The sequence below is a fragment of the Bombus affinis genome, chromosome 12 (assembly GCF_024516045.1).
Source record: "Bombus affinis isolate iyBomAffi1 chromosome 12, iyBomAffi1.2, whole genome shotgun sequence".
Taxonomy (NCBI): domain Eukaryota; kingdom Metazoa; phylum Arthropoda; class Insecta; order Hymenoptera; family Apidae; genus Bombus; species Bombus affinis.
In genome coordinates, this window is record NC_066355.1 from 1,434,460 (window position 1) to 1,456,996 (window position 22,537).

The window sequence follows — 22,537 nt, forward strand, 5'->3', positions numbered from 1 at the left end:
TTTTTGAAAAAAAAATAGATTATCTTTTATATATACAAGTATATATTAATATATAATTATTAATTATAAATATAAACAAATTATAATTTTAATATAAATATTTATATTATATAAAAATTTATATATATATTTTAAAATTTAAACCAAATAAATATATTATACAATTATTTATATAAATATTATTGTTTATATAAAATATTATTATTTAATAATCTTTAGATATATAATTATATTGTAAAATATATTGGGAAACATAAATATCCTATGTATCGGTGTCTGTCTTGGCGGCGTCTCCTCCGTTCGAGCTCCAGGCCTTGGCGTTGCTGCGCGTGTACGAAAACCTGAGCGGCCTGGGTTCGGGCGAGGATTGCTACCCGAAATTAGACCTGAGGAATGATTCCCTTAGATTGGGAAAAGATGCAGGAATGCTCCGGCAGCAATTCGAAAGAGGTCCCGGGATATTCCTGTTAACCGACCGCGGGGTTTCAGTCGGTAAGAGTCCGACACTGCCCCCCGCTTCCCAGAAGTGAGACGGGGTGACCATTTCCCCGCGCAAGGAAAAAAAAGAAATGATTTTTTGAAGATATTTTTTACCACTGAGCTGATAAATCAAATAACAATTGAAAAAACAATTATGCTGTAAAAATGATAGGCTGCGGACACTGTTATCACATTCAATTTGGTGTAATGTCACCAAGGAAGAATTTTGGCCAATCCAAGGAAGCATCTTGGTAAATGTTTTATAAATTATATCATACAAAAAGATAAAGAAATTAAAATTACAAAATCATATTTTCAAAGATGTAAATATAGATAAATTATTAGAATATAATGTTTGTGTAAGTTAATTTGCGCATAAAATCGTTTTACGCTACCAGTAAGACACGCGTCACATATGCGTTGAATCATCTCGAGTTGCTACTTGTATCGATTGTATTGATTGGTATAATATCTAGATACAATAATCTCCGACTGGATCGCAGCAAATTGTCAACTTCCGTGGTGCGTCAGAGAAACCTCTGTTCTTCGGATTACGATTATGCAATTACATACATGCAAATATCGAATGTTGCTGTAATTACATGACAAAAAATTTAAAATAAATAAAATAGTCAGTTCGTAACAACCGTAATATATCCGTGTTTTCATACAAGCCAGACTCCTCTACGTTATTAACTTTGACTGAAAAAATAGATTTAAATGTACTTAAAAATACAGTTATCTAGATTATTAGTTCTAATCAGCAGAGCAGCTCTACAACCTCTTCACGACGATGGTCGTATGGGCAGTTTCGGGGTTAATGTACCCTGTGGAAAGGACAAATTTTGATGGGCGCGCATCAAGTAGGAATCTGCAATTTATTCTTATCAAAACAACGTGTAGCATAGAAAGTAAAAAGCAGATATACGTGTAATGTATACAAATTTATTAACTCATTATAATTTATTCATTTATTATTTATTTAAAAATGTGTGTTACAACCGAATGTTACAACCTTCCGAGTGAGACAAAAATTCTGTTCTATCCGTGTTTTTCGCTCGTGAGCTTTTCGTTCGCAGTCGGACCATGACCTTTGCACCACAACATACCGCAGCTAAACAATGCAATTTTACCATGACTATAGATTTTATTGAATTACGCGAATACAGTGGCTACCGATATACAATGATTAAAGATTATGTTCAATTCTATGAATTGGCAATGTAATTAATTACAATGGTTATATAATAAATCACTTTATGTGCATCGCCGTGTATGTGTTTGAATACATAGGATTGGATATTATTCAGCTTGTTTTGAGACCGTCGGTCTGACAAGTCTCTGAATCCTGCCCGCGGTGTTGGATGTTCGTTGTTCATTGGTAAGATGCAGATGTTGGCCATCAGCCGTTTGACAACCTCAGTGGCTGTCCTTATTGAGATGATTTTGGTAACGCCATCCTTGCCTTGAAGCATCTCGGTGATACGGTCGAATCTCCAACGTGAAGGAAGAAGGCAATCCTCCTTGACCACCGCTATAGTGCCCAGGCAAAAATCCTCTGAAGTAGCGATGCGAATAGCATCCACGAAATTTCCACCGTTGTTAGAATGAATTTCTCCAATTTATATAGGATAATTTCTAAATTTCTCTGCATACAATGAACCAATGGAAAGAATTTAAGAATGCGTCTGTGGACTCGTAAACATCGACCGACTGCAAAGGATCGTCTCTCCATAAAAATGACCGTTGCTCGCGTGTTATAAGAACTTGATTATACGATTATACACGTCTTAACGCAGTGCTCTGTATAAATTCTCTAATTTATCGTCAGCTGTGCACAATGGACGTTTGAGCCTCTCAGCGCTAACAAACGATACAAGACCCGATTGTAGTTTCTGAGGGTCGCACTTATTGTTAGTATGTTCGTTCGAGAAACGCCTCCAAATCTACTAAAGTTTCCATGCGGCATTATAGTTGTCGTCGGACATTGCCAATGCTTTAAGCGTCCAGATCATCCTCTCTTTACTGTAGACTTTAAATATAAATAGTGAAATTGCTCAATGTTGCTCAAGGATTCGTTTTGATTGATCAGCGATTCAAAGTTATTGCGGAAGTAATCGCAAATGATGCGTAAAAGACAGTGGAATGGACGGTAATTTTATAGTAGCCGGCTGCGGACACTGCATGAGACGCACTCGTTTCTAACTGCCTGATTCGCGCTGTTAATTGCGAGAGTGCCTTTGAAACGAATAATCACTTATATATGTCTGAGTCTCGTACATCAATTTAAAATACAGATCTTGAAACTCTTTCGTTGATGAAATGTGAGATTCCTCCTCCTCACTTCCCTCTTCGAGGTACGAATGAATTTGTTGCTGAATAAACAGAAAGCGATCCATCAGCGGTGCACTCTTAACGATCCAATTACAAATGACCTCGATAGGCGCAATCTTTCCTTGCGTTTTCCAAAAATTATCGAATCTCGCGAGGTCTGATCTAATATGAAGGCGTTCAAGTTTCAGTAAATCGAAACCGAACCTCCTTTTTAGTGTAGTCATCGTTCAACGCAAAACAAGCAATATACAAAACTCGACGATTCACTGCAATGCAAGTTCGTGAAGATGTTTGTTTGTCAACGACTGCAGGCTCCACACCTAGCTACTGCGATGTGCCTCGTCTTGAGTTTCCAGTACGCTGATTACCGATTAATATCCCTCTGTCAACTGATCTCTGGATCCGGCATGTGCTTCCTTCGGATCTGACTCTCGAACTTCTTGCACGTGATCTCTGACTGACTTTGCTTCTTCTTAGCACACTAGCACTATGAACCAGACTGACTCGTCACACTGAGTATCGACCTGATCGCGTCCGAACAAACTGGAATTGTGAGCCGGTTGACGAAGGAAAGTAGTTTATAAACCCACCCCCAGAAAGTAGTTCTTCAGTCCCACTCCATAACCATTAGTTTTCGTAAGATGGAAAATAATAGTTATGGACGACTGATTTCCCCTATTGGCCGACTGCCGATCGCTTAAAATAAGGGTGGGGAGGATAAAGATTTCCTTAATTCACCGAGTGGTTTACGACACTCTTGAGCATTCGGGAATTTTCAGGTTTACACCCTTCTTAGACCCCATTCAGCAGAGTCATAAACCCTTAACTTTCCAATTGTCTTGAACAACTACCGTTCAAATATTGAAGAAATTAATCGCATATTCATAAAATTGGGATTTAGCATTAAGAAAGTTTCTTATTCTTGTAACGGCACATGAGACAGAGGATAAATAAAATTATATTGTTGTTTTGTATCCGGACTGCAGATCTTGTATCAGATTGCAAGTAATAGTCTGGTCAAAATAGAAATTTCAAAGAACAGAAATTCCAACAGAGCTAAATTTTGGTAGAGAACTTGGGTACACCAGTAGAAATGAAGGGTGAAAAGTCCCCATTGATCCCATGTGTGCTAAAAAAGTTATTCAAGGTTAAAGTTAAAATTTTCTGATTTTTTTAATTTTTCTTGAAAACGGTAAGTTTTATCGAAAATATAGCCCAGACAAAAATTGGAGATCATAAAATTATCTACAAAAATGTTCCGCATAGTGGTTGTTGACTCTTGTGTTATATCTGCTTCTGGACTTGTGTATTTCATCTTTGACTGTAGGTATCTTGAGGTCACGGTGGATTGTTTCGTTGGTAACATACCAGGGTGCATTTAATAGGGATCTTAGCGTTTTCGATTGGAACCGTTGGAGTATTTCAATGTTGGAATTACTTGCTGTTCCCCATAGTTGGATTCCGTAGATCCAGACTGGTTTTATCACGGTCTTATAGAGCGTAATTTTGTTCTGTGTGCTTAGGTTGGAGCGACGGCCAATGAGCCAATAAAATTGTTTGAGTTTGTCCCTGAGTTGTTTAGATTTGTCTAGGATATGTTGTTTCCAGGTTAATCTCCTGTCCAGAGTCATGCCCAGGTATCTATCTGACTGTGTCTTTGTTGGCAACTGTTATATTGTTAATGGAGACCTGTGGGCAGGTTTGTTTTCGCAGCGTGAAGGTTACATGTGTGGATTTTTTTTCATTAATTTTGAAGCCCCATTTGTGGAACCACTTTTCCATTGAGTCGAGACCTTGCTGAAGGGTGGATAAGGATATTGTCGGGTTGGCGTGGGACGCTAATAGCGCTGTGTCGTCGGCAAATGTTGCTATGATTATTCCTGTTGATATTGGTAAGTCGGCAGTGTAGATGGAGAATAGAAGGGGTCCGAGGACACTGTCTTGGGGTATGCCCGCTTCTATTGGGAAAGTTGTGGTAATGGCGTCTGCGTATTTAACCATGAATTGCCTATTGGTTAGGTAGGACTTTAGCATGGAGTAATAAGTGTGTGGTAGGACTTTTTTAAGTTTGTAAAGAAGCCCTTCGTGCCATACTTTGTCGAATGCCTGTTGAATATCAAGAAATACCGCTGAGCAGTATTTTTTCTTTTCGACGGTTTGGCTGATACTGTGTGTTATTCGGTGGATTTGCTCTATTGTGGAATGCTGCTTCCGAAAGCCGAATTGATGATCTGGCAGAGTTTTCAGATCCTCTAGGAGTGGAAGGAGTCGATTCGTTAGCAACTTTTCGAATAGTTTTGACAAAGTGGGTAGAAGGCTAATTGAACGATAGGAGCTAGTTTCGTGTATTGGTTTTCCGAGTTTAGGGATGAGCGTAATTAGTGACGTTTTCCAGGTTTTGGGATAGTATTCAAGGCGAAGAATTGTATTGAAGATTGAAGAAATGAGTGGAATCCCTTTTACGGGTAGTTCCTTAATTGCTTTATTACTTATTTGATCATGTCCCGGTGCTTTCCTGGGGTTCAAACGATGGATTAATTCAGTAACCTCTAGAGAAGTGAAAGATTTATTAGGGAGAGACATTTGGAAGGAAGAATGCAGGTATTCCGTTATTCCCGGAGCGGTATTGGAGGAATAAGGTTTAATAATATTAATTTAAAAATAATTTTTATTAATGAGTATTTAATAATTTAATAATTTATAAATATTATAGATTTTAAAATTAAAATATATTAATAAGTAAATGTATATTTAAAAAAAAAATAATAATTTTTAATTTATTAAAATTAAATATAATAATGAATGAATTAGTAATTAATAAATAATGTTTTAAGTTTAAAGTTTATTTCTATAAATATATAATATATATATATATATAAGGAATTCGGCAAATTTAATATATCCACCTGTTTAACAAAAACATGGCTTATTGAGTAATAATTTTAAGTCAATTCTGCCCAATGATTTTAAAAATTTAATGGCTGCAGTATAACTGACTGTACAAAGGTAGCATAATCAATCGTTTTTTAATTAGGAACTGGAATGAAGGAGTTAATGAGATATATACTGTCTCATATATATATATATATATATATGTCGGGGCGGCGTTAAGATTTGAGTTAGGGTTGAGGGCGTGAAACGAATCCCTATTGGCGCTAGACGTGATCATTATGCAATAGAGGAGATATTTACTAGTGCAAATATGACTATGATGGAATTGGACAAGTAATAGGATAATTAGGTACTCGAGAAGCTAATGACAATGATCCTAGGCTCACTAACGAATCCGCGGTCAAGGGGATGACAGACTCTACTTTTCCTCAGCGTCTAAGTTGTACTCAATGTTAATGCACGAGGCAATCACTACGTATCTGAGAGTTACTTGAATCGTCTTTGAGATCGTACCGGAGAGTGGTTCTCCATCACGGTAACGCTGTCGAGGAAAACTATGATGGGTGTGCCCAAGGGCACGAAATCATCGGATTCGTGGAGAAAAGCCTTCATTCGGAAAGTGAGGGAAATTGGCGTTACTGTTAATTGGTCAATTTCCATGTTGGTGGTTAGGGAAGGGTGCTAGCCGCCCTTAGGAGAAAGTTCGAGAAGAGGAAGCGTCGTTGGTGAGAAAAATAGATTTCTCCTATTTTCTCGTAGCTGGGACGAGGACTGTTTGTCGGTTTGAAGGACTTTAGTTAAACAGACCTTAAGATTTATAGCAGGTCCTCGGGCTAGCTGAACATGTACTGTGGAGACGCGTCGACATCTGGTAATCATCTTACTCAAAGAATAGAGTCTGCGTGTGGCGAGCCACGGGACAGAAATCGTTGAAATGCTTACCGTCGTGCCCCGTCCTAAGTATTTCTTTTAAGGAGAGCTATAGGGTTACTTCATGCCTTTGTTAGACAAAACGTTCATCCCTTGACCGCGACTACGTTCGGCGACTGGTTGTCGCCTCGAGCCCGAGCTCACTATCATAAATCTCAAATAAGTACAGTCGAATCGAATGACAACAGTTTCTTAATTCGGCTATGGTGAAATCTAAATTACAATACTAGGGGTCTTCCCAAAGTTCCGAAGGGAAGGTTCCAGTATTCTTTCATCTCCGACACGGCCATTCTGACTATCACACGTCCTCGTGTGTAACTAAAATATTGAGTTTCCTAACATTAGACTCGATACAATTGACATTATTCACAATTTAACTAGATGTTCGAATAAGGCAAGGGTCCAGTGTAGCAACAAATCCTGTTCGGGGGTTTGGCAGCAAAGAAATAAAAGATAATGAAAATTAGTAGCGTTATAGTTAGTACTCAAAGTGATAGTTGCATTCTGCAGGTTATTAGTCGGATCGTATCGGCATGATGGACCATTTTCGATTTCGCACTCCAAAGGATCTCGGTCTTCTAGATCGTGTGAGCACATAGAGCTTTGTTCCACGGTTTCACCGAGCTTTACCATATTGTTGCCCCGAGATGCATACGAACCACACCGCATGTTCTCACTGAGCCCTTATCATACTGTCGCCCCGAGATGCATGCGAACCACACCGCATGTTCTCACTGAGCCTTATCATACTGTCGCCCCGAGATGCATGCGAATCACATCGCATGTTCTCACTGAGCCTTATCATACTGTCGCCCCGAGATGCATGCGAGTCACATCGCATGTTCTCACTGAGCCTCATCACACTGTCGCCCCGAGATGCATACGAGTCACATCGCATGTTCTCACTGAGCCTCATCACACTGTCGCCCCGAGATGCATGCGAGTCACATCGCATGTTCTCACTGAGCCTCATCACACTGTCGCCCCGAGATGCATACGAGTCACATCGCATGTTCTCACTGAGCCTCATCACACTGTCGCCCCGAGATGCATACGAGTCACATCGCATGTTCTCACTGAGCCTCATCACACTATTACCACAAAAGCGTTTGAACTACATCACACGTTCTCTCTGAGCTTTATCACATTATTTCCCCGAAACACGTGCGAACTCGCTCTGCCGGGTGTTACTGGCATAGTGCTACTGATCTTCCGAGGTCGAAGTGCTCATATCGTCATGGTCACTGTTATTGCCTTCACTACAGACATCCAACTCGGCAGGGGTGCAACCATCTGGCATTTTCCTTAACCTGTCGTGACTGTACTTGTACGGTCGCTTACCGTCTAATGTCCTTAAGATATACCTGTCCCCTTCCAAGACTTCTGCTATTACAAATGGACCTCTAAATTTTGGATCTAGTTTGGTTTGATTCCTTTCTTCATTCTTGCGTAATACGAAATCACCGAGATTAAACCTAACCGCTTAAGCTTTAGCTTTGTCAAATCCATCCTCATCATACCTAGCACTAGTTTCCATCCACTTTATTGCCTGTCGTCTTATATTGGAGATATCGATACTTTTGATGTTATCGGGTAACAACAGATCGTGAAGTCTTGCCGTTCTACCTATTAGTAGTTCTAATGAGCTCGAGTTTGTCACGCGGTTGGTGGTGCAATTCAAAGCCAACTGTATTTCCCCAATCGCGTCTTGCCACGGCCGCCCGGTCGTCTCTACTACCGTGAACATATTTTCCAATGTACCCATAACACGCTCTACCTGTCCATTGGCCCTACTAGCACCGATCGCTATCAAGTGAACTTTAATTCGTTTGCTTTCGCAGAATTCTCGAAATTCTTTTACCCTTAAAACATCTTCCCCCGATCTGCTATTATCCGGCAGGGACTCCCGAATAAAAATATAGCGGATTTAAGCGCTTTAATGGTGTTAAGGGAATCTATCTTACGAGTATGATGCAGGTATACGAATTTAGTGAAGACGTCGATCAAAACAATGACGTACTCCTTTGAATTGCTTTTACCACTCAACTTGCCTGTTATGTCCATGTGGACCGTATGCCAGGGTATGCTGGTCTTAGGTATAGAATGCAGTTCGGCTTGTATCTTACCTAAACTAGCTTTCGAAACATGACAAGCATGACAGTTCTCAATGAATCGGCGAACGTACTTCGCCATCCCTTCGAACCAGTAATACTCGTATAGTTTCTCCAGCGTTTTCTCCCAACCTAAGTGCATAACTGACTGGTACACATGGTTAATAACAGACTATCTAAAACATCTTGGGACTGTAGGTACACAGAGAATCCTGCCTTTTCTTTGTATCCTACGGTGCAGAGTACCGAACCGTAATTCGTATGTATTCGCGATGTCTTCCGCGAGTCCATCGTTTTGCAATCCCTTGACGATTTCCAAGGTTTGAGAATCACAACGTTGTCCCGCTAATAGCCAATCTTCCGAAATTTCGGCCAGTCAACTATTTTCTCTTTGATTTTGTCGAATTTAATAGGGTCAACGCCTGTGGGGTTTCGCGACAAGAAATTTGTGAGCCGTCCGTTTACTTTCCCGATACATAATGTCAAAAATAAAAGTCTGCAAGTAAGCCCATCACCTATGGTCCCTGTCATTTAAATGTACTTTATTACTCGATGCTTTCAACGAGTTGCGATCCGTGACGACAAGAAATTCCCGTCCCTATAGATAGTGACAGAAATGTTTTATGGCGTTTACGATAGCTAATGTATTGTGTTCATAGGAGTGATATCTGGATTCCGCGGGGCTGGTTCTTTTACTGTAATACCCTATTACCTTGTTCTTACCTTCGGCTTGATGCGTCAAAATCACCCCGTAACTCTCCGAGCTAGCGTCAGTATGTAGTTCTATCGGGTAATTGGGGTTGAATATCGTTAGCACCGGCGCGTCGGTCAGGGCGGAAACTACCTGTTGTCTTATTTTCTCGTGTCTATCTGTCCAAGTTATATTTCTGTTATCTGAGATGAGCGCATACAGGGATTTCATCGTCTGTGAGAATTTAGGGATGAATTTTCGGAAGTACGGAGCTAACCCTATGAACTGCCTGAGTTGTGTAACGGTCGTTGGCACAGGTGAAGAACTTAAGGTGTGTATTTTACCCGGGTTAGGACGAACTTCTCCGTTATGAATTACATATCGCAAATGGAGCACCGATGTCTTTAGAAAAGAACGTTTCGCAAAATTAAAAGAGAATCCGGCTTTTACGAGGGTATCTAATACGGTGTTCAATCTTTCCGAAGCTCGATCTATCGAGTTGGCAATAATTAGGACGTCATTGAAATAAATAACAACATACGAATGAGCGAGGTCACCTAAGGCCTTGCGAATGACCCTCCGAAAGACGGACGGTGCAATTTTTCAGTCCAAACGGCATCGTTATCTACTCATATTGTCTGTCGGGGTAACGAACGCTGTAAACTTCGTTGGATTAGGATAAATAGAAATTTGGTGAAACCCGCTGGCCATGTCCCGGCTAATAAAATATCTCGCCTCTTGCGATCTCGCGACTTGATCCGCAATAAGGAGTAAAGGGTACCGATCCGCGACGATACTTTGATTTAGATCTCGGGAATCCACTCGTAATCTATCTGAGCCGTTTTTTTTCTTCACGAGTTACGGCTCGCTAATGGCGAATTACTAGGCCTTATAATTTTTGCTTTAATTAGAACGCTTGTTTTCTCACGTACCGCTCTTCGCTCCTCCTCGCTAAGTCTATGAGGACTTCCTCCTACGGTGGTGTTAGGATCAGTTAATCGTATTTCTAACCGGCCTGCATTTACGCGAATACGTAGGAAACCCGTAACGAATGAATCTTTGAATTTGTCGAGAAGAGAAATTGATCGACTTTTATTATTACCATGTACATCAGCGTCAACTTCATTAACGACGATCTCGTTTGCAGTGGTTTCATTACAGACACCAATCATTTTTGTTTTACACATAGCGAGGCTATTTTGTGTAATGTTACGTCAAAAACCAGACTTAGAGTTCCGCAACTAATCGCGACATCATATTTCAAATAACTATCAGCAAGGACATGAGAAACTATCTTCGATGTAAAAATCATTAATACACACAATGAACAAATGGGAGGCGTATGTTTAATACAGGTATTCCCTACTCCTCGCATTACTAATATGTCAGTCATTCCTTTGCCAGAAAATCTCGAGGCCGCGGACACTTTAATTAGTGAACGCTCGGCTCCCGAATCGGAGTAAAATGGAAACGACTCACCCAGATGACTTGATCTATCCGTTGGTGCTTCCAGTACGTAGAAGTCGACTCGCCACTCGTTATTGAAATTATAGTTTCCTTCCATAATCAGGTTGGCAGCTGCGCCCCATGCAGCGGAGTCGGAGCACGCGATTTTAAGGGTTAAAACGTGGTAGCGATAATTGTTAGGTCTCACACTCGATTTGCACTAGCGACTGAATTGCGCACGACTTGCGACTTGAGCACGATGATCGTAAGTTCTAGCACTGTTATAATCGGCACTGATCCCACTTCTGATGTCGGGGCGGCGTTAAGATTTGAGTTAGGGTTGAGGGCGTGAAACGAATCCCTATTGGCGCTAGACGTGATCATTATGCAATAGAGGAGATATTTACTAGTGCAAATATGACTATGATGGAATTGGACAAGTAATAGGATAATTAGGTACTCGAGAAGCTAATGACAATGATCCTAGGCTCACTAACGAATCCGCGGTCAAGGGGATGACAGACTCTACTTTTCCTCAGCGTCTAAGTTGTACTCAATGTTAATGCACGAGGCAATCACTACGTATCTGAGAGTTACTTGAATCGTCTTTGAGATCGTACCGGAGAGTGGTTCTCCATCACGGTAACGCTGTCGAGGAAAACTATGATGGGTGTGCCCAAGGGCACGAAATCATCGGATTCGTGGAGAAAAGCCTTCATTCGGAAAGTGAGGGAAATTGGCGTTACTGTTAATTGGTCAATTTCCATGTTGGTGGTTAGGGAAGGGTGCTAGCCGCCCTTAGGAGAAAGTTCGAGAAGAGGAAGCGTCGTTGGTGAGAAAAATAGATTTCTCCTATTTTCTCGTAGCTGGGACGAGGACTGTTTGTCGGTTTGAAGGACTTTAGTTAAACAGACCTTAAGATTTATAGCAGGTCCTCGGGCTAGCTGAACATGTACTGTGGAGACGCGTCGACATCTGGTAATCATCTTACTCAAAGAATAGAGTCTGCGTGTGGCGAGCCACGGGACAGAAATCGTTGAAATGCTTACCGTCGTGCCCCGTCCTAAGTATTTCTTTTAAGGAGAGCTATAGGGTTACTTCATGCCTTTGTTAGACAAAACGTTCATCCCTTGACCGCGACTACGTTCGGCGACTGGTTGTCGCCTCGAGCCCGAGCTCACTATCATAAATCTCAAATAAGTACAGTCGAATCGAATGACAACAGTTTCTTAATTCGGCTATGGTGAAATCTAAATTACAATACTAGGGGTCTTCCCAAAGTTCCGAAGGGAAGGTTCCAGTATTCTTTCATCTCCGACATATATATATATATATATAATTAATTTAAATTTTTAATTAAAATGCTGAAATTTGTTTATGGGACGATAAGACCCTATAGAATTTTATATTAATATTTTGATTATAATTTAATTATTAAGTATTAATATTTTGTTGGGAGGACAGGTAAATTTATCAAACTTTATTTTAAATATTAACTTTGATTAAAGAATAATTTTTGGTGATCTTTTAATAAAAATTACAAGAATAAATTACCTTAGGGATAACAGCGTAATATCTTTTTAAAGATCATATTTATAAAGATGATTGCGACCTCGATGTTGAATTAAGATAAATTTTAAATGGACAAATTTAATAATTAAGTCTGTTCGACTTTTAAAATCTTACATGATCTGAGTTCAAATCGACGTGACTCAGATTGATTTCTATCTATAAAATGAAATAATAAATTATTTGTACGAAAGGACTATAATTTATAATTTAATTATAAATTTTATTTAATAAATATATAATTTAATTATATTAGCATATTTAGTGCATTAAATTTAGAATTTAAATAAATTATAATTAGTTATAATATATAATAATTATAAATAATTTTTTAAATTATATTTTATTAATAATTACAATTTTAATTGGAGTTGCATTTTTAACTTTATTTGAACGTAAAATTTTAGGTTATATTCAATTACGAAAGGGTCCTAATAAAGTAATATTTAAAGGTTTATTGCAACCATTTAGAGATGCTTTAAAATTATTAACTAAGGAGATTTTTTATTTAAGAATTAATATAATATATTTGTTTAGTCCAATAATTATATTTTTTTTATCAATAATTATATGATTAGTTTATCCTTGAATTTATAAATTTTATTTTATTGATTTTAGAATTATTTATTTAATGTTAATTTTAAGGTTAACAGTTTATTCAATTATTATGATTGGTTGAGTTTCAATATGTAATTATTCTATTTTAGGATCGTTACGTGTAGTTTCTCAAATAATTTCATTTGAAATTTTATTATTTATAATATTTTTTATTTTAATATTTATAATTGAGGATTATTCATTTTTTGAATTTATTAATTTTCAAAAAAATGTTAATTTTATATTTTTTATATATCCTTTATATTTAATTTTTATTGTTAGTGTATTAATTGATTTGAATCGTGTGCCATTTGATTTAATTGAGAGGGAATCTGAATTAGTTTCTGGATTTAATCTTGAGTATTTTAGAAGATTATTTGTGTTAATTTTTTTATCAGAATATATAAATATTATATTTATAAGAATAATTTTAACTGTAATATTTTTTGGATTTTATAATTGATCGTTTGGTTTTATATTAATTTTTATATTTCATATAATTTTGTTGGTTATAATTCGTGGAGTTTTACCGCGAATTCGTTATGATATTTTAATAAAAATATGTTGACTTGAATTGTTAATATTAATTTTGTTTCATTCTTTATTTATTTATTTAATAAAAGAATTAATAATATTAAATTTTAATATTTTATAATTTTAAATAAAAATATGTTGATTATTAATAAAATATTTATTGGATTATATTTTATTTTTTAATTTGTTTAAATGGTTTAAGTTTGAGAAAATATTTATAGATTTTGGCCAAGGGAATATGGTTTACTGCTGGAATGACAATTATTTATATTTATGTAGTAATAGTAAGAATGGATACATGTGTAATTTTATTAACAAACGAAAATGCAGAAATTATAACTGCTGTAGTTTTAATAATTATTGGATAGATTAATTTAAATGGATTTATTAAATATTTTTTTATTAAGTATTTATTTAATAATTTTTCATTTATTTATTTATAGACTTTATTTTATTTTATTTTTTTATTTAATTTAAATAATTTTTTGATTGAATTTTTATTTAATTTAATTAATTTTAATGTTTTCATTTATAAATTTTTATTTTACTTTTTATTTAATTTAAACATTTTTTTTAATAAATTTTTTGTTCAATTTAATAAATTTAAATATTTATGTTTATAGATTTTTATTTTATTTTTTATTAAATTTAAATATTTTTTTAACTAGATTTTTGTTTAATTTGATCAATTTTAATATTTTTATAGATAAGTTTTTATTTTATTTTTTATTTAATTTAATTTTTTTATATAAGTTTTCGTTTAATTTAATTAATTTTAATAAAAAATTGACTAAATTTTTAAGTATTTTTAAGATTAAATTTGAATTTTATTTAACTGAATATTTTAAGATTATGATAAATGTATATTTAAAAGATTTATTTAGTTATTTTTCGTAATTCAGAATTTTTAATTTTATAATTTTTCATAATTTAAGTTTTATTTTGTTTTATTTAGTTAAATTAATATTTTTAAAAATTTATATTTTTTAATTATTAATTTTTATATTTATTATTTTTGATTTATATTTAATAATTTAATATTTGTTTAATAGTTAACTTTTAATTTACTTTTAATTAAATTATTATCATTATTATTATTTAATATTCTTAATTTTTATGAAGTTTAATAAATTTAACATTATATTTATAATATATTTATTTAACATTTATTTTATTTTTATTTATATTTATTAAACATTTACATACATACATACATACATACATACATACATACATACATATATATATTAATTAATTAATTTAACTAAATAAAATTCATTTGTATTAAGGATTAAGTTATTAATAAATTTTTAGTTTATTGGTATATTTAAAAAGTTAATATGATTAATTATTAAATTAAGTTAATAGAAAATTTTATTTCTATGGTATGATTTCAAGTCATATACTTGTTCAAGTTCATTAACTTATTTTTTTAAAATTAAATCTCAGATATTATTTATGTAGTATCTTAATGGGTCTTAGAGGAAAGGACAAGTAATGATGTTTTGATTTAATTAATAATATTCGAAGCAACGAAATAATTACAATGCTGTCGTACGTCTTATTTTCAGACGCGGCTTTCGACTTCCCGATTCACACTCTTCGGCTTCTACACTCGCTCGCTCTCGCTTCTCAATTCACACTCTGCACACCTTTCGCATCCGTTCTCTCCGGCTTCTCAACTAATACTGACTTTAACGTCTCTTTGTCTTTTCCCGCCGTTCGAGACACGTGTCCCGAAACGCCCGTGGCCAGGGTCACGCGGGCCCTTTCCACGAAACTATCCACTTAAAAAGGATCGACGACACATTGATGTACCCGACGATGCCGCGGCTCTCGCGACATTGTTTACGATTCGGCAGATATCTTAGGCCTTTTGTCCACGATACTACATTTATATATAATGATATAATTATGTATATAAAGTATATTAAAGTAAAAATTATGTTTAAATTAGTATATGGATATTCAATTATTTGTCCTCCTAATCAAGTTAATATAATAAAAATATTGATAAATCATTAGTATATAAATTTGTTAATAAAGTAAAACTTATTATTTTTCAAATTATTTGTATTAATTAAAGGAATTAAAAATATAAAATAAAGATTGATATAAATAATATAATTACACCTCCTAATTTATTAGGAATTGTACGTAAAATTGAATATGCAAATCTATATGCTGACGGCTAGTTACAAAAGGAGTAAATAGAAGTTATTCCTAGACACGGTCGATAGACCTGATCGATAGTTTTAGGACCTCTCTTGCCTTTTTCTTTCATTCGTTTGTGACCCTTCTAAGTGTGTGCAATAAAGGTTTTTCTGCTCCGAGAAGTGTGGATTTATTATCTATATAACATAATACAAACTAACGCGATCCTACCTCTAAAACATAAAATAACAACAAATATGAACAGGGTTAATTATAGGATTTGCTATTTTAAAATTATCAGGTTCTCCTAATATAAAAGGTATTTGTAAATTAATTAATATAAATAAATTAAATGTAAAAATAATAGTAATTAAATCTTTAATAGTAAAATATGGGTGAAAATTAATTTTGTAAATATTTATTTTTGAATGAATTGGATTTGATGATCCTGTAATATGTAGAATTATTAAATGTATAAATACTATTAATAACATGATGAAAGGTAAAATAAAGTGAAAGGAATAAAATCGATTTAGTGTGTCATTATTAATTGAAAATCCCCCTCAAATTCATTCAACAGTAAATTGTCCAATATAGGGAATTGCTGAAATAAGATTTGTAATTACTATTGCTCCTCAAAATGATATTTGATCTCATGGAAGTACATACCCTAAAAAAGCTGTTGCTATAGATAAAAATAAGATTGATACACCAATTGATCATACTTGAATTAATTTGAATGAATAATAGAATAAATTTCGTGCAATATGTAAATATATAATTAAAAAATAAAATGAGGCTCCATTTATATGAATTAAACGAATTAATCATCCGGAGTTTATATCTTTGATAATATTAGAAATTCTATAGAAGGCAATGTTAATATTAGGACAATAATGTATAGATAAAAATAATCCTGAAATAATTTGAATTATTAAAAATATTCCTAGAATTGAACCAAAATTTCATATATAATTAATGTTGATTGGTGTAGGTAAATTAATAAATGATAATGGTAAATTTAATATACGAGTTTTATAAATTATAGAAATTATTTTTTTCATTTTTTTGTTCGTAAATTTTTATTTTTAGTATAACAGATTTTTGTTATAATAAATAATATTAAAATTAAGAAAATAATAATTATTAATAAAATTAAATAATTTGGTTTATAATATAAATTTTTAATAATTTTAAATTTATTGTTTTTGTAAAAATTAAAATTTAAATGTTTAAGAATAATTTTGATTTGATAAATTTGAAAAATTATAGTTAATAAAATAAATGAATTTAAAATTAAAATTTTAGAAATAATATTTTTTTTTCTTTTTTATTTTATTGATTAATCTAATAAAATAAGAAAATATAATTAAAATTCCTCTAATGAAAATGATTATTAAAATATATATATTTATTGAAAAATTTTGTTTTAAAATTAAAGTATTAAATGTTATGTAAATAATATATAAAATTGAACAAATTAATTGTTTTAAAGGAGAATGGAAGATATTTATATAAAAATAATAAATAATTAGTATTAAACTAATATTTAAATTTATGTATAAAATAAAATTAAGAATTAATAAAGTTTTCATTTTTATTTTTTTTTTTTATTTAAATTTTGTTATATTAATATTATAATTAAATTTTTAATTTACAAAATTAATGTTTTTATTAAACTATAAAACATTTATATTATATTAACAAAAAATAGTTTAATTAAAATAATAATTTTGGTGATTATTGATATTTAAAAAAAAAAATTTTTTTGAAATTTAATATTTTATATATATATATATATATATATATATATATATATATATATATATATATATATATGATAGTATTGAATTTATTTTAGATTATTTAATTTTTAATATAGTATTTTTAATATTAATTGTTGTGTTAAATTATAGAATTTATTTTTTAAGTTTTTTAATTGGTATTGAATATTTGATTGCAATAATTTTATTTTATTTAATATCAATAAATTATGGTGGATTTCTTTATTTAATTTATTTAATTTATTCAGTATGTGAGAGGGTATTAGGTTTATCATTGTTAGTAAGAATAAATTATGAATATGGTCATCAAAAAATTAATTTTGTGAATTTAATATAATGAATGAAGTTTTAATTTTATTAGTTGTAATATTTTTGATAAATTATATTAATTTTTATATTTTGAGAAATTTAATATTTTTAATAAGATTATATTTTTTAAAAAATATTAGATGAATTAAGTGAATTAATATTGTTGGAGGTTTAAGAAATAATAATTATTCTAATTATTTAATTTTAATAATAATTTGAGTATTTGGAATAATTTTTTTAAATTTAAATGAAATAAGAAAAAGTTGTTTAATATTAAATTTAATTTTATTTTTTTTAATATTATTAAATTTTATAGTTATAGATTTATTAGTATTTTACTTTATATATGAATCTAGATTATTATTAATTTTTTATATGGTAATAGAATGAGGATATAGAGAGGATCGAATTTTAGCCGCATTTTATTTAATATTTTATACTTTAGTATTTTCTTTACCAATATTATATTTAATTTTTAAAATATTAGAAAGAAGAGGTAGAATAATTTTTTTTTTTTTATTAGAGATTAAGAAATTTAAATTTGATTATTTTAATTTTATTTATTTATTAATATCTTTTTTAATTAAAATTCCAATATATATATATTTCATGGATGATTAATTAAGGCACATGTAGAAGCTTCTTTTTTTAGATCAATAATTTTGGCTTCAGTAATATTAAAATTAGGAAGATATGGAATATTACGATTAATTTTAATTTTTAAGAATAAATTTATTAATTTATCTTATTATTTAATAATAATTAATTTATTTGGAATATTAATTTTAAGAATAATATGTTTATTTCAATTTGATATAAAATTAATTATTGCTTTATCTTCAGTGATTCATATAGGAATTATATCTATAGGAATATTAAGGGGTTTAAAAATTGGTTTATTAGGAGGATTATTAATAATAATTTCTCATGGATTAGTTTCTTCAGGTTTATTTTATTTAGTTAATGAAATTAATAAACAAACTAATAGACGAATTATTTTTGTAAATAAAGGATTAATTAATTTAATACCTTCAATATCAATAATATGATTTATAATGTGTGTATATAATTCAGGAGCTCCAATTTCTTTAAATATGGCAAGTGAAATTTTTTTATTAATAAGATTAATTATATGATATAAATATTTATTTATATTTTTATTTTTTTTATTGTTTATTTAGATTTATATATTCAATTTATTTATATAGATTTATTCAGTTTGGAAAAATTTATAATTTTAATATTAATTTAATAAATAGAAGTTTATTAAATTATTCAACTTTAATTTTACATTTATTACCTTTAAATTTATTTATTTTTAATTTATTTTTTTATTTAAATAGTTTAATTAAAAATATTGAATTGTGATTTCAATGATATATAAATATAAAATATTTTAAATTATTTTAAAAATAGTTGTTTTTGGAATTATATTAATTATAATAAGTTTAATTTTTATATTTTTTGGATTTTATATTTTATTTATAAATAAATTATTTATTTATGAATGAATAATTTATAATTTAAATTCAATAAAAATGAATTTAATTTTAGTAATTAGGTTTAAATTGTAAATATTTATATTTTTAGTTATATTGATTTGTTCAATAATTTTATTATATAGAGTAAGATATATAGATTTAAATAATAAACATTTAATTAAACGTTTTTATTATTTAATGATATTATTTTTATTATCAATAATTTTTTTAATTTTAAGTCCTAATATATTAACTTTATTGTTAGGATGGGATGGATTAGGATTAATTTCTTATTGTTTAATTATTTATTATCAAAAGAATTTAGCTTTTAATTCAGGAATAATAACTGTGATTTTAAATCGTTTAGGAGATTCAAGATTATTAATAATTATTTCTTTTATAATAATTTTTGGTAGATGAAATTTAATTTTATATAATATAAATTTATTAATTTTATTTATATTTTTAGTTATAGTATTTAGAAAAAGTGCACAATTAGTATTTATAATTTGATTACCTGCTGCAATGATAGCTCCTACACCTGTTTCTTCTTTAGTTCATTCTTCAACATTAGTAACTGCTGGGATTTATTTATTAATTTATTTATTAATGCTGAGCTTATTTATAAGTGCTGAGCTAGGCCGTTGGCGTTCCACAGAGCTATACGCATTGGTTTTATTTTTCTTCTGTGCGTATAAATTTGTCCATGAAGAGTGTGAGTAGTGACAGCAAGTTGTTAATTTGCTCAGTTTGCTTCTCGATAATTGCTTTTTCGAGTCTGGTGAAGTTGTCTGTGTTTTGTGTGGTGGGAATTCTATTTTCTGTGTGTACACTGTGTGTTTTCGAGTTGTTTACGTTTCTTTGTGTTGCCTGGGCATAGGACATTGATGGTGCGGTGAGTTTTTGGGGTCTAGGTTCTTGTATGGTTATCTCCTTGGGTCTCAGTTTTGGATACTTAATATTATGTAGTGTTTTATAGGCTGAGCATCCTTTGTAGTTCGCATTATGCTCTCCTTGACAGTGGATGCACTTCGCGGGGGTTTCAGGGGATTTGGTGCATTGGTCAGTGGGGTGATTACCTGCACATTTTACGCACCGGAATTTTGATTTATTTATAGGAAATATGGTTTTATATAAAAATTTTAAAAATTTATCGATAGGGCATGAGCCTATTAGCTTAAACTTAGCCTATTATATAAATGTTAATTTTAATTATTATTATTATTATTATTATTATTATTATTATTATTATTATATTTAATTAATATTTAATTATTTTAAATGTTATTTTTATAAATAATATATTTAAAAAAAATTTCGAAAAAAAAATATTTTTATAGGATGGTATCTTTGTAAAAAATTCATTATTTTTTGAAAAAAAAATAGATTATCTTTTATATATACAAGTATATATTAATATATAATTATTAATTATAAATATAAACAAATTATAATTTTAATATAAATATTTATATTATATAAAAATTTATATATATATTTTAAAATTTAAACCAAATAAATATATTATACAATTATTTATATAAATATTATTGTTTATATAAAATATTATTATTTAATAATCTTTAGATATATAATTATATTGTAAAATATATTGGGAAACATAAATATCCTATGTATCGGTGTCTGTCTTGGCGGCGTCTCCTCCGTTCGAGCTCCAGGCCTTAGCGTTGCTGCGCGTGTACGAAAACCTGAGCGGCCTGGGTTCGGGCGAGGATTGCTACCCGAAATTAGACCTGAGGAATGATTCCCTTAGATTGGGAAAAGATGCAGGAATGCTCCGGCAGCAATTCGAAAGAGGTCCCGGGATATTCCTGTTAACCGACCGCGGGGTTTCAGTCGGTAAGAGTCCGACACTGCCCCCCGCTTCCCAGAAGTGAGACGGGGTGACCATTTCCCCGCGCAAGGAAAAAAAAGAAATGATTTTTTGAAGATATTTTTTACCACTGAGCTGATAAATCAAATAACAATTGAAAAAACAATTATGCTGTAAAAATGATAGGCTGCGGACACTGTTATCACATTCAATTTGGTGTAATGTCACCAAGGAAGAATTTTGGCCAATCCAAGGAAGCATCTTGGTAAATGTTTTATAAATTATATCATACAAAAAGATAAAGAAATTAAAATTACAAAATCATATTTTCAAAGATGTAAATATAGATAAATTATTAGAATATAATGTTTGTGTAAGTTAATTTGCGCATAAAATCGTTTTACGCTACCAGTAAGACACGCGTCACATATGCGTTGAATCATCTCGAGTTGCTACTTGTATCGATTGTATTGATTGGTATAATATCTAGATACAATAATCTCCGACTGGATCGCAGCAAATTGTCAACTTCCGTGGTGCGTCAGAGAAACCTCTGTTCTTCGGATTACGATTATGCAATTACATACATGCAAATATCGAATGTTGCTGTAATTACATGACAAAAAATTTAAAATAAATAAAATAGTCAGTTCGTAACAACCGTAATATATCCGTGTTTTCATACAAGCCAGACTCCTCTACGTTATTAACTTTGACTGAAAAAATAGATTTAAATGTACTTAAAAATACAGTTATCTAGATTATTAGTTCTAATCAGCAGAGCAGCTCTACAACCTCTTCACGACGATGGTCGTATGGGCAGTTTCGGGGTTAATGTACCCTGTGGAAAGGACAAATTTTGATGGGCGCGCATCAAGTAGGAATCTGCAATTTATTCTTATCAAAACAACGTGTAGCATAGAAAGTAAAAAGCAGATATACGTGTAATGTATACAAATTTATTAACTCATTATAATTTATTCATTTATTATTTATTTAAAAATGTGTGTTACAACCGAATGTTACAACCTTCCGAGTGAGACAAAAATTCTGTTCTATCCGTGTTTTTCGCTCGTGAGCTTTTCGTTCGCAGTCGGACCATGACCTTTGCACCACAACATACCGCAGCTAAACAATGCAATTTTACCATGACTATAGATTTTATTGAATTACGCGAATACAGTGGCTACCGATATACAATGATTAAAGATTATGTTCAATTCTATGAATTGGCAATGTAATTAATTACAATGGTTATATAATAAATCACTTTATGTGCATCGCCGTGTATGTGTTTGAATACATAGGATTGGATATTATTCAGCTTGTTTTGAGACCGTCGGTCTGACAAGTCTCTGAATCCTGCCCGCGGTGTTGGATGTTCGTTGTTC

General features: G+C 31.7%; 1 long non-coding RNA gene across 11 annotated transcripts in view; it reads left to right on the forward strand.

The window, feature by feature from the left end:
* Positions 1–22,537, forward strand: part of LOC126922429 (uncharacterized) — a 78,719-nt gene that overhangs the window by 18,452 nt on the left and 37,730 nt on the right. For 5 of the 11 annotated variants that reach the window (XR_007712736.1, XR_007712738.1, XR_007712740.1 and 2 more), the window contains one exon: positions 16,612–16,753. The exons of the other annotated variants lie outside the window; for them this stretch is intronic. This is a non-coding gene — a long non-coding RNA (uncharacterized LOC126922429). The remainder of the gene's footprint in view (positions 1–16,611; positions 16,754–22,537) is intronic. 11 annotated transcript variants of the gene reach the window in all.